This window comes from Terrapene carolina, unplaced genomic scaffold, assembly GCF_002925995.2.
Source record: "Terrapene carolina triunguis isolate 2854851 unplaced genomic scaffold, T_m_triunguis-2.0 Scaffold85, whole genome shotgun sequence".
Classification (NCBI taxonomy): domain Eukaryota; kingdom Metazoa; phylum Chordata; order Testudines; family Emydidae; genus Terrapene; species Terrapene triunguis.
This window is the reverse complement of record NW_020664436.1, coordinates 24,366,373-24,380,152: the sequence shown is the minus strand read 5'-3', so window position 1 is coordinate 24,380,152 and position 13,780 is coordinate 24,366,373. Positions and strand designations below refer to the sequence as shown.

The following is a 13,780-nucleotide window of genomic DNA, read 5'->3' as shown; positions in this document are numbered from 1 at the left end:
AAGGAAAGGGAGGAAGGGGGGGAGGCTGGGGAGCTGACTAGGATAGAAGTCAAACAAGACTTGCCTTCAGAATATTTGATTTCTTCATGAACAGGTGTCTCCCACCCCCGATTCAAAATGCCATAAAAGCATTTTTCAGAGGATAGTAGAGAGCAATCCTTAGATATGGAGTTTAAGGAAACTGCTTCCTATTTTATAAAAATAAAATTCGCACAGAAGGTAGGAAAGAGTCCTGTATTTGCTTCTAGCACATTCTTTGAAATGGTATCAACCTGGATTTAGACTACAAAAACATTAGTTTGACAGTTTAAACACAATGCAAGTATGTGAAGAAAAACAAAGCCATGAGATTAATTTAGGCCTTGTCTACACTGCCACTTACAGCGCTGAAACTTTCTTCACTCAGGGGTGTGTAAAAACACCCTCCTGAGCGATGCAAGTTTCAGCGCTGTAAAGTGACAGTGTAGACAGTGCACCAACGCTGGTAGCTATTCCCCTCACGGAGGTGATTTTTTTTTTTTTTTTTTTTACAGCGCTGGGAGAGCTCTCTCCCAGTGCCTGAGCCACAACTACACAGCCATGTTAAAGTGCTGCCGCAGCAGCGCTTTAACGTCGGCTGTGTAGACATACCCATAAAAACCGCATTTGACTAACAAGCATCTCCTGGGAAATAAAATCCTAGAGAAGAAATAGGAGAGTAAAATTCTTCCCTCCCTCCCCCAAATCCCACAGTAGAAAACTGTTTTAGAAGCATTTTTTCCAGGGCAGCTGTCTTGGGAGCCTGTGGCAATTTGACATTTAATATGACACTGCACAAAAACTAAGACTAGAAACATTTCACTGTATCTAAGGTTACCAAGTACGCATTCAGGAAGCAGTCAATTACAGGACTAGAGTCAGTAATTATTGTAAGCTAGACATATTACCCTTAATAACTGAAGCATTTATTCTGACAACAGTAGTAATTACCTCTATGTGCAGTAATTCCAGTGCAGTTTGGGACAAGCTTATCTATTTAAAAGGGACAGTGTCTGAAAATTGTGTGTCCCCTGTTTTGCACCACCAAATATGATTATAACTGAAAGGACAGAGAAGCTTTTCAGTTTACTTTATGCATTTGATATCATTCTAATGCATTAATCAATTTCGCTATTAAGCTGTGCAGCCAGTTAGCACAGGCGAAACTAAAAGAAAAGACCACTATCGTCAAACAGGGAGCAAAGAGGGAGGGGAGGGAAATTGTAGGGGAATAGCATTTAAGGGTGATGAGAAAAAGAAAGATGCTTTCAATTAGCCAATCACAAAAGTTTCAAAGGATACTTCTATTTTTAAAGAGATGCTAACAAGACAGCTTACATTCAGGCAGAAGCTCCCCCAGTCAATTAAGCATGATGCAACGTTAAACTCACTCCACCTCTAAAAGGACAAAGGGTAAAGTGTAAAGCTTTTTAATATGAAGATGATATTTTGCTCTTGGTGTGGGCATCAGCAGGAATTTTCCAGGGCTAATTCTTCATTGTCTTTTCACCACACAAATTATACTCTAGAAATACTTGCCTCCGATTTGATATTAAGACTTAAAACATTATAAGACCATGGAACATTAAGATAAAGTTTAAGTGTTTTTGCTATTGTTTCCCCTTCAAAGTCAAACTGGAAAAAAATACACAGGATCAGTTACCTGAACAATAAATTGACATCTTTCTCCTCCCTCTCCCAGTCCTCTCATGATACATTATTAATTACAAACACTAAGAAAGAATAACTAGTTTGACCATTATGTAAAGGCCTAAATCCTCTGTCTTATTTCCACCATCCCCTCCAAAAACTTGGCAAAATAAGTGCTCACTTTCAGCAATGTGTTGGAGACCATTTGAGAAGTTCAATTAGTTTCTGTCTACTGTAGTGGAACAGGGAGAAGTACACTTATGAGCTGAAAGAGTCACAGATTTTAAAAAGTGGCCTGGTTGTAGAGATGCTTTTACTACTTTTGCTGATCTTCAGTTATTCAAATTGGACACATGCTGCAATATATTTGCTATACAGTATTTTCTGATGACCAAAAGGCACAAACAAGACCAACAAAAAGGATGTTTTTTAAAAAGAACATTTTGGTACACCTTTCGGTCCTGATCCTGCAATGCAGTTTGCTAGCTAGAACTCCTGCACCTTGCAGAGCCCTAACAAAGTCAACAGAAATCTGAGCAGGTGCAGGGTCCACTTTGGGCCTTGATCCTGCAATGCAGTCTGCCCGATGGAGGGCGGGTTTGGCTCCGAGTTCGGGGCCGCGGCATGGGGGGGGAAGCTGGACCCGGGGCTCATCATGGAGCAGGTGAAGGTGCAGATCGCCGTGGCCAATGCACAGGAGCTGCTGCAGAGGATGACCGACATGTGTTTCCGGAAGTGCATCGGGAAGCCGGGGAGCTCGCTGGGTAACTTGGAGCAGAAGTATATTGCCATGTGTATGGACCGGTACATGGACGCCTGGAACACAGTCTCACAAGCATACAACTCCCGGCTGCAGAGGGAGAGAGCCAACATGTGACCGGTTTCCAGTAGCCCTGACAACATGCTTCAATACTGCCCCTGCCTGGGGAGAGTGACTTGATTCCTGGACTAGCTGGAGTGGCCCTGTGAGAATGGAAGGAAAGGTGGTGGGAGTGAAATCCCTGTGATTTGGTTAATTTGGCATTTTCATCACGGTAGAGCAATAAAGCCACGTCTGGAGCCTCAAAAATCTCCCTAAGAGGGCTAGAAGGTAAACAAGGCAGTAGTACACACAAAGTTAGCAATGGTCCAAATGAAGTATTCATGTAAGGCTTGAGTCTTTAAAGATGGCCTAGAGGTGAAACTAGAGAACTCTTCGAAGAATCAAGAGCATGATCTACAGGTGACTTATGCAGAGATCAACTATTTCTTTATACAGAGTGTCCGTGCTAGCTATAACATGTTTAAAATTACATTGGAAGATGAAAAAAGCATTTTACAAGTTTACAAGAATTCTATTAACACTTGAGTATGTAAGACTCAGACTTAAAGGCCAGAAGCATCTGGCAAGGGCCACTGTCACAAGACAGGGTAGGGGTCTAAACGGACCATTGACTCTGACAGTACAGTTATTGCTTATTTTTAGAGATTAAACCTTCACTTCTCCACTTGGGTCATCTCGATCCTGACTGTCACACAGAGCTTGATGCAGGAGTTTTGGCCACAGGCCATGAAGTAAGCTTCACCTCTGCCCCCTCTTTTCTGGGCAGTACCTCTCTCCAACCCCTCAATATATTTTAACTCCTGCAAAACTATGCTCTCCAGCATAGCAATGTGACAAAAAATTCCTTTTCTTCTAGTCAGCCATACTAACGGTGAGTGGTCTGTTAACACTCTGACCCACCCTATTGAACAGGTAGGAGCTAAATCAGTGGGTCTCAACTGTTTTACTGGCGACCCCTTTCACATCGCAAGCCTCTGAGTGCAACCCCCCAAATAAATTAAATACACAGTTAAATATATTTAATATCCTTATAAATGCTGGAGGCAAGCGGGGTTTGGGGTAGAGGTTGACAGCTCGCGACCCCCCATGTAATGACCTCGTGACCCCGAGGGGTCCTGACCCCCCGTTTGAGAACCCCTGAGCTAAACTGTTTTACAGCGCACACAATAGCACACTCCTTTTCTATTGCAGAATAATTCTGTTCAGTGAGAAAGTGTTTTTTTGCCGAGAAATGCAATGGGGTGTTTCCTGTTAGCGTCCCCCATCCCACCAGGTTTCAATACATTTCAAATGACCACCCTAAACCCATATATTAAGGGGCACCTTTCCCCCTCCTTGACATTAACACTTCCCCCAGTGGTTACTTTACACCAGGGCTTTTCCTATACCTTACTATGGTAGTATGAATTGTCAGCACTTTCAACACCAAGAGTCTCCCTCATTCCAGGGGAGCTATGACACACAGCACCTTCTGGCAGTGCCTAGTATCCCCACTCCCAGCACAGCCCTGGCCCACATTTCCTAGCTGTACTAGGGTTTCACTGCTCCTAGCAGATTTTGGGCCCTGCTTTCATAACAGACCTTACTCAATATATTTCAACAGTACAACAACACTGTATACAATTGGCTAATTTAACTGCTTTTCTTTTGGAGTTTCAAACCTTCTGTTCTCCCGTGGGGGTGTCTGGACCCTGGTTATCACAGAAACACCTTGGGAGTTATAGCCGAAAAACTGTCTTCAAAGTTATGAATCTATTCCTCTACACTTACTGGAAGGGAGACATTCCTGCCCAGGCGGTGGGTTAGGAGCACACATTACTATTTTTAATTATGTTCTACTTCACTTTCCCATTCTTTTTTCTTAATAAGGTGGCAACCTCACCCCAAGGCACACTGATCAGGAGACAATTTTTTTGCATTCAAACAGATATAGAGTGGGTGACTATTAGACGTGAATATAATACTGCATTTAACATCAGAGATACCAATGAATGGCCTTGCAAACTCTTCACGTGTGCCATTCTATACAAATCCTGAAGATAAACAGACTGGATGCATTAGGGTTCCAGTTTTCCAAATGCAATTAAAAATCTTAAGCATGTGAGCGACATCCTTTCCACCATTGTGGAGTGCAAAGCAGCTTTTCTTTAAAGGTTTAATGCTGGTTTCTACAGGCCCCACACAGCATGCTATACTGTCTGCACTTATTCTAACGGAAAAGAATTTCTAAAAGAGAAGACTCAAAAGGAAAAACTTTTGGCGCCTCTAACGTGTGTGTATATAGATTATTTTACAATACTTTCAAATTAAGTCCAGGATACTTTGGGGGGGGGGGGGGGGGAGAGAGAAAGGGGGGGGACTACTTTGATCAGTTTTCTAGGAATGCACATCACAAGCAGCATTAAGGAAGACTGAAGCAGATGAATGGCTATTATGTGGTATTTCTGTTTTAAGTCACATGTAGCTCAGACTGCTCTCCATATGTATTCTGCATACTGGGTCAGTGCACAGCATATGCTGATAAATGACTTTACAGCTCATATTTACTAGCCCACACCCTCCTGCTAATGAAAGGAGATTCAGAAAGCAACTACATTTTGCATTTAGCTACTTTTCAACGTTATTTGAAACAGAGGTCAGAGTGTATCTGGTTGAATTATGAATTCCAGTTTTCTGAAGCATATGAAAGATTGATTGTTTTGAGTGTGTAGATGGTGGGACGCAGCTGTTTTTATCTCAACATATAATGCTTTTAATTGAAAAAATGATTTTTACACTTCGTATTTCAGATTGTAAAAAACATTCTTAACTTGTGCACAAGTTGAAGTTTTTGGATCAAAAGTGAAACTAATTCTGAGGTTAGCCTAATGGTTGAGCAGCAATCTCTTACTATGGAAGAAATCGGAGATCCAGCCCGACAAAGTGCCTGGCCATGGGAAGAAAGGGGCTGGCTGGGGCTGCAGGAGGTGGCAACAGGCTGGATGAGTGAGAGCAAGAGGATTAAGGGGAGCTGAGCAGGGGCCTGGGGACAAGATGGGGGTACACATGGGACATGAATCACTGAAGGGGAGCATGCAAAAAAAAAAAAAAGTTTGATAACCTTTAACTTAAAACATCAGGTCATGGTCTGCAGTCTTGTGTTTAAAACAGACAGCACTAACATCCAACTGCGGTCCTAAAGCTTATGTGGGAGAACAAATGGTAACGTGAGATAAGAGATCAGCTATATTCTGTTGGACTTAAGGGAACCAAGATATGAGGATTTTAAAATTTTAAAGCCTGTAGATTATTTTGAATGGCACAATCTTACAAACCTTGTTAGCTGATTAAAATTAACTGTTATTTACCAGACAAAATACTTTATCTGCAATTTCACACAATGCAATTTGTTAAGCAAAGTCAGGCATGCTTGTATCAAACAGTGAAAACACTCTGGGGAAAAAAAACAGGTGCTAGCTATTTCTAGTTGAGTTACACCATATTCATTTCAATCTTTTGCTCAGCTATAAGGCAAGAGACAGCGTTTGCTAATTTACTCAGTGTAACACCTCTCTTCCCCTCTGGACATTTAATTAACACTCACATACAGAACTATTACATCATTTGAAAGGTACCTGTGAAATGTGCCTTATAATTAAATCCTAGAAGGGAGAAAATTGTATTGGGGAGACAGGGAGTGGAAAGGGGGAAGCAGGCAGAGAAGGAGTAAAGGCAGAAGTTTAGAGAAAGCATTTTAAAACCAGTCATATCTCAAAGGATTTTTTGATCAGTTGGGCACCAGTATTTCTCAGGGTAATTCAGGGTCCTGAAAATTTGCCTACATATGATCAGAATCCAGTTAATCTTTTGTGCCTCTGACTAGTTTAGTGCTCTAAGAAGCAAAGCTAATTGGAATAGGACTTGGCAAGAAGCACTTTTCTTTTTTAAATAGTGTAAAAAAAGAGCAAGACGGCTAGGCTGAACAGAACAAGAAAAGCTCTCTTGTCAAGCAGCATAAAAACAAAAATAAAACTTCTCAATAGGTAACTCAAATATATTGGAAAATAAAAGAGTGAAACTATAGGTTGAAGTCATCACTCTAAAATAGTGACTAGTTCAAAATGTGTAGTCCTATCAAATCTTTTGCTTTGGGAAGGTAACACCCACAAACTTAACAAGCTCACCAGCCAATTTTCCCATGGCTGTAAGTCCTTCTGACCAAAGCTGTGATGCTGCACCTCCTTCTGACCAAAGCTGTGATGCTGCAACATCAAGACGATATACATCTGCATTTATGTCTTATGCCAAAGCCACTCATTTGCAATATTGATAGCATGAAAGATTGGAAACAAGGTTTACCCCAATTCAATTTAATTATGAAATAACTCTGGGTATTAATAATGGGAACTTGTCATTCTAGATCTCCAACTAGAATCGAATCCAGTGTCTAGCAACCAAAAGTCATTATCAACTGATGGCTGTTTGCAGATTCATGAAGTAGTCTACAGTTCCTACACAAGTTTCATAGATAGTTAAACACAGTTTTGATATTTGATTATGGGCAGCACCTAGAGTTAAAGTTGTCCATCACTTCTCATTATAATATCTTGTTTTCAACAGCTTATAACTCTGTCAAATTAAGTGTTCAGGATAAAATTTTGCATGATCGTTCTCCCCTCAGGCTCTTTAAATTTCAGCCATTTCTAAGAACATTAGTGAAAAAGACATTGTTTTGCCAATGTTAAAATTTCTGTTACAACCATTTCTTTGTGAGGCTATCACCTCCATGCTTTGGAGCAAAGGCTTGACATTTAGCCCTGGGATTAGAGGTATCTCTTGCTTTTCCACCCATGAAAATTCACCCAGATTGGGTTGAATTATAAGACTGGAAAATCACCAGAGGTTTGTCAGAAGCTGGCACCAAAAAGTGTCAAAAGACTCCACCTGCATTGGGCATGCTCCAGTCCAGGGCTGCAGGAGCTGGGCAGGACTTTTCCATCAATTGCTTTTCCCCAGCAGCCAGGGGACCACTACTGTGTTAGGCACCAAATGCGAACAGTGAGATTATGCACACACTACAGCTTAAGTCAGTATAAATTATGTTGCTCAGGGGAGTGAATAAGACCCCTCGCCCCGAGCAACGCAAGTTACAGCAACCTAAGTGCCAGTGTGAACAGTGAGAGAGGTTCTCCTGCTGACATAGCTACCACCAATCGAGGGGGCTGGAGTAATTAAGTCAACACTAGAGCTCTCTCCTGTTGACTTAGAGCACCTGCACTAGCAGCACTACAGTGGCACAGCTGCATCAGTGCAGCTGCTGCTGTAAGTCTGTAGTGTAGCCATAGTCAAAGACAACTGTACTCAGGCACAATGGAGGACAACAAGCACCCAGCCTGACTCAAATTCAGAGGAATGAGTGGCAGGGATAGGAGTGATAGAGATGGGCAAGATGTAGGATAATGGGAAGCAGGTGCAAAACAAGAGCTGATGTATAGGATCTTCTGTCCTTTCCTTTAGCCCCCCCCCAAAAAAAAGCCTCCATTCCCCCTCTTCCCCCCCCCCCCCCCCACCCATAGTCTGCTCCTGACTTCCTTTGAGTCTCACTAGTTTCTCCAAGTTCTCTAGTCACCCCAGGTCCCACAACCAAGCATCTGCAAAGTGAACTGGAAAGTCTCCTGTCTCCCTTTATACTACCCCAGGGCACCATGAAGGGTAAATAAATTACTATTTATCACTGGCAAGCAATGTGACACAAAGCTGCATAAAACTTGACAACTATGCTTTGGCCTAGGGGAAGGCATGCTTGGCTGGCAGTCAAGAGCAGACCATAAATTCTAAACTCAGCTCTTCCACTGACTGGTGTTAATAGCGCTGTGCACTTCATGGCCTTTATTCCCCTACTGTAAGAGGCAGGCAAATACTCTCCTCCCACACACACTTCACATATAAGCAAAAGGTGCACATGGTCAGTCTTGACAGAGTCGGGAATAGGACCCAAGTTTCTAACATGGCAGACAACTATATCAAATATTTATGAGGCCAAGTGGCAAATTGTCTTTTCCCTCTTTCAGTGGCTGGTCCAAATAGAAGATAACAGTTAATACTACCAGTGACTCAGTTAGCTCAAGTGATGGAGATCTGGGCTGTAGATCAAAAGATGGCAAACCTTGATAGTCATTCTGTCACACACATTATCAAACCAGCATCTATCTCAGGAAAGCAATTACGATTAAAATTTTCTTTAAAATGTGGTTAGGGAATACTTAACAAAATCCTTAATGTTAATTAAAAGGTTTGAACCCCCATTTTGTTCATTTTTGACCAAGACTTTTTTCTAAAATGAGCTGAGACCATCTACGCCAGATGGACTTTATTCTGCCTCTTGCTGCAACTGTTCAGAGTTTAGATTCATAGAGATATACTTGCATTAAACAAGAACTTCCCTTCCATTTAAAAATCCAGAAGTCAACGACATACACTTCAAAGAGTCCTGCATTCTAGGGCAAGGCAACATCCTTGAGCTACAACTTTTCCCCCTTAGTTTTGCACCCAACCATACTACAACATTTTAGTTGTCCAAACATTTTACTTGACCAAGGGAAAAAAAGAAAAAAAAAAATCTAGCTTGTGTCATGAAAGGATTTCGTAAAATACGCTTCACCTCCACTAAGGCAGATCTGAGACCTGATTTCATCCAGTTCCCAGCTATCTAATAAAAATCCAGTTGTTTCCATGTAAACCCATAGTTCAACATGGCATATATTTTCTTATTTTAAAGTGTCTAGAAATGAAGTAAAAATCACAAAAGCATTTGTCTGGAAGCAATCAAGGTGTGTAGGAGGAGGAGGCGGCAGTACAAGCAAGACAACAAAACTTGGAGAAAGAGCTTTTACTATTTATGCTGTACTTAACCTAATGAGGAATAATTGTATTTGCCTCCAAGTAAACTCAGCAAAAGTGCATACTGAATAGCTCAGTCTAAAACTTCAGTATTATTCACAGTGCAAGGGGATGTTTATTGCCTTGTAAACTCAGAAGCTAAGCAAATGTATCCTGGTAAACTCAGTAGTGCTATATTGTTAGTGCAACAAAAGAAGAATTCTACTCTGCATAAGTTTCATACATATACTTCTCTTGAACCACCTCCCAACCCCAATAAAACCCCCTCAAATTAAGTAAAAAAGTAATATGTACAGTTTTATGCAAACTTGAAGAAAGTCACTCATCACTTGTATAGGCAACTACTAGGATCACCACCTCTCCAGCTCTTACATGGATCGTTTCTTCAGTTTATTTAAGCTGAAAGAAATGAGGCAGAGTTCCTTTTGTTGATTTTGCCTTCTCTCCATATATCTTCTCCCTCCACTGCAGCTCTAAGCTGCTTCCCTCTCCTACCCATGATGATTTGGCAGCTAATATGGATGTGTGTGTGGGGGGGGGGGGTGTAAACAAAAGCAGCCTTTCCCATAAGGAGGGGGAAAAGATGTTATGGGGAATAAAGCTGTTTGGTGGGGTAGGGTAGGCAGTGATGTTGACTAGGAGCTTTGGTAGTGACAGCAGCCTTTGTCCCTCAAACTCAATCTCTGTCCATTTTTGGATATGGGACAGTGCCAATCATTAATACCTAGTTTGCATAGATGCTTTAAGTGAAACTCCTAAAGTTAGTATGATTTTCAATTTCAGTTGATGGAGTCAGTGATGCTAGTAAACATACTTCATGCAATATTCTCATTAATGATACTTAAGTGTAATTACTGTTGCACATCAGCATACCAGCATTTGCTTTTTGAGACTGGAGAATCCGCATGTACAAGTAAGACCCACAAGAGAAAGTCTGGAGTCAGTTGGTATTAAGATACAGTATTACATATAACTACAGGATCTGGAAGCTTAAGCAATGATGGATCTATGAACAAGGCAGTTCCTGGAGATTAGTGACTGGATGAAAGAAGCTGATAGTTTGAGGTGCAGCTCATATCCATTTACACAAAAGCTAGCCATTAACCCACCAGGAAATGCCATCCAACTTATTTGTCATTGTTACTACAAACGAATGCAAGAAAAAAGGGCCAATCTATAACTCCAGATTAAAATAGTCGTCACTGAAGGAGGAGGGGGGAAAAATAAAAAGGGAGGGAATGGATAGATCCTCTATTTCCATTGAAGTAGGTGGTGGTACTTTTTCCAGAGATTCTTGCTCTTCTGGTCTTCAGAGCGGTCATTGAGGAAAGCCTTTAATATGCAAGAGTAGTAGATGAGAAGTAAAGCACAGTCATTTGGTCCTAGACCAAAGGTGGGCAAACTACGGCCCGCGGGCCACATCCGGCCCGCGGGACTGTCCTGCCCGGCCCTTGAGCTCCCGGCCAGGGAGGCTAGCCAGCCCCCAGTCCTTCTCCTGCTGTCCCCCCTCTCTGTCAGCCACGCTGCCGTGCAGGCAGCGCTCTGGGTGGCGGGGTTGCGTGCTCCTGTGGAGCAGAGCGGCAGCGTGTCTAGCTTCAGCTGGGTGCTGCGGCTGCTAGACATTCTGCTCTGAGCAGCACGGTAAGGGGGGCGGACGGTTGGATAAGGGACGGGGGGTCCCAGAGGGCAGTCAGGGGACAGGGAGTGGTTGGATGGGGCAGAGGTTGCAGGGGCAGTCAGGGGACAGAGAACGGAGGGTTGCATAAGCGTGGGAGTCCCAGGGGGCCTGTCAGGAGGCAGGGGTGTGGATGGGGTCAGGGCAGTCAGGGGACTGGGAGCAGGGGGGTTGGATGGGGGTCGGGTCCCAGGGGGCGGTTAGGGGCGGGGGTCCCGGGAGGGGGTGGTTAGGGAACAAGGAGCAGGGGGGGGTTGGATGGGTCGGGAGTTCTAAGTGGGAGGGGGCAGATGGGGGTGGGGTCCATGCTGTTTGGGGAGGCACAGACTTCCCTACCTGGCCCTCCATACAGTTTTGCAACCCTAATGTGGCCCTCAGGCCAAAAAGTTTGCCCACCCCTGTCCTAGACTGCTCCTTCCGTCGTCTGACAACAGATGTTCCCCGTATGAGGCTATGGTAGAATGACGGAGGAGCTGTTGTAGGGCTGAAGGGGAGCACAGCATGCATAGCTCTTTCTCCCCTTCCTCTTGTGTTTATCACGATTTCACACCTTGAACTACGGACTGGCTGAGGCAGTGGAACAAGACAATACCTCAGCCAGGGTCACTAGAAGCTGTTACTTCAACAAATAGCAAAAAACAGGCGTCTCCACAGGAGGACAGTAAAAGAATTTTCAGGATTGGCTATCACCTGCCTGACAGACAAGAAGCAATGTCCCACCTTTTGCATGGCTAGCACATTCCGGAATGCTTTGTACATTAGCCAAGCAGCTCAAATCACCTAAATTTTGCACTAAGTTTATAGAGTATCATTTACACACTACAAAGAGTTCACAAATTAGAAGTGCACATTGAAAGCCCAAAAATCTATCAAATATCCTTGAATGAAAAGTTCTTGGAATCCTTGTGTATTTAAAATACTGTGTGGAAGGCTATGAATAGAACATCTGACCTCCTGGATATAACACAGGCCACTGGACTCCCTTTAATTAATTCCTGTTTGAATTAGAAACATCTCTTTTAGAAAAACATCCAATCTGGATTTAAATATTTCCAAGCCTCATAGCAAAATGTAAGGTGAAACAGATTGTTTAGCATAAGTAATTAGCACATATTGTAAGGGACCATTCAAGACAGAATGGCCCATTAACACCTGGGACCAACACAGCTAAAACTACACAGCATGTTAACACAATGGTCAAAACTGAGGCCATATCTACACCACAAAATTAGGTTGATCTAACTTAGGTTGGCATAGCCACCACAGTTTCAGCATCACTTATGAGTGTGCACACTTGGCTCCTTGTGTTGACGGTACACATTGTCACCATGAGCGCTTGTATCCATTGTATTGCCAGTGTGGAGCACTGGGGGGGATGGCTCCTGGAGGACATTAGCAGTCAATATAAGCAACACAGTGTCTATACTGATGCTGCATTGACCTAATTACATTGAGGGTGACTCTACACCGCTGAGCGAAGTGGCATTACTAAACTGGTGTAGAGAAGGACTTAAATTTGGTCTATTTCAGGAGTAGGTGAGGTTCCGTGGCCTGCAATGTGCAAGAGGTCAGACTAGATGATCATGATGGTCCCTTCTGACCTTGAAGTCTATGAGTAGGGAAAAGCTAGCAGAATAGTTAGATAGACTTATTTAGTAAGAGGGGTTTTGTGATATTTTGAGCATTACCAAAAGGCATCTGTACATGGGTCAGTAATTTTACGTCAACACCTACAACAGAATCAGACAGCCACACATTAACGAAGACAGTTTTTACAGGAGGAATCCTAATATGGATATGGAGTAATTCAGACCATGTACTTTAACTAAGAAAGGTAATGCTCACAAAAAGTGCTGAATTTTACAGCCAAGCCTATGTAGTTTACAGATTTGGACAGTATGGTCAGAAGACTTCACCTTTTGTGAGTGAAAGGATGAGATAAGGCATCCTCCTTACCCTGTCAGTCATTCTAGATCAATGCTTTCAAATTAATTGGCAGGAACGGTCTTTGTGACAGACAATAACAGGAACAACTGCTCTAAAGACTGCTAACAAGAAACTAATAAGCACACACAAAAAAAAAAGAGCTGGAAGCAAGACGACAGAACTACAGGCAATAAAGACTTCGCATCCAGACATGCAGTAAATAATTATTATAGCTCCCAAAACTGAAAGGTGACATTTGATGTCACCTCAGAATATTAAGCCTTCTTGACATTTATCTTCGTATCACCGCATGTTTTAATGATTGAAGGTCACTCAGATACAGGAAACAAGAAGTAGTTTTATCACCTGAATCCTCAATTCAGGACAAGCATGTATTATGCAGGAGAGAAGAGGGGAAAATAAACCATCTTGCAACACAAACAAATATGGTGATATCACAGCCAGTGTTCCCTCTAATTTTTCCCACCCATGTGCGGAATGAATTTTGTTATGTGCACCAATATGGAGGTGATATGGGATACATCAGCTCCATATCAGTGCACATAAAATTCATGTGGTAGGGGTGGGGCTGAGGGGTTCGGAGTGCGAGAGGGGGCTTAGGGCTGGGGCAGAGGGTTGGGTCAGGGATGAGGAGTTTGGAGTGCAGGAGGGTGTTCCAGGGCTATGGCAGAGAGAGAGGACTCCCCCCCCAGCCCTCTCCCCGCAGCAGCTCCTGCGCTGGGTGGGGGAGAGGCGCCTCTCCCCGCCATGGAGGCTCTGGGGCTGGGGCCACAGGATAGGCACCCCTC

At 43.0% G+C, this 13,780-nt stretch overlaps 1 protein-coding gene and 1 pseudogene across 1 annotated transcript in view; one reads left to right on the top strand and one right to left on the bottom strand.

Annotated features, from left to right (window-relative positions):
* Nucleotides 1-13,780, bottom strand: part of GALNT2 (polypeptide N-acetylgalactosaminyltransferase 2) — a 177,304-nt gene that overhangs the window by 118,113 nt on the left and 45,411 nt on the right. The gene's annotated exons all lie outside the window — the stretch shown is intronic.
* Nucleotides 2,255-2,550, top strand: LOC112116363 (annotated as a pseudogene).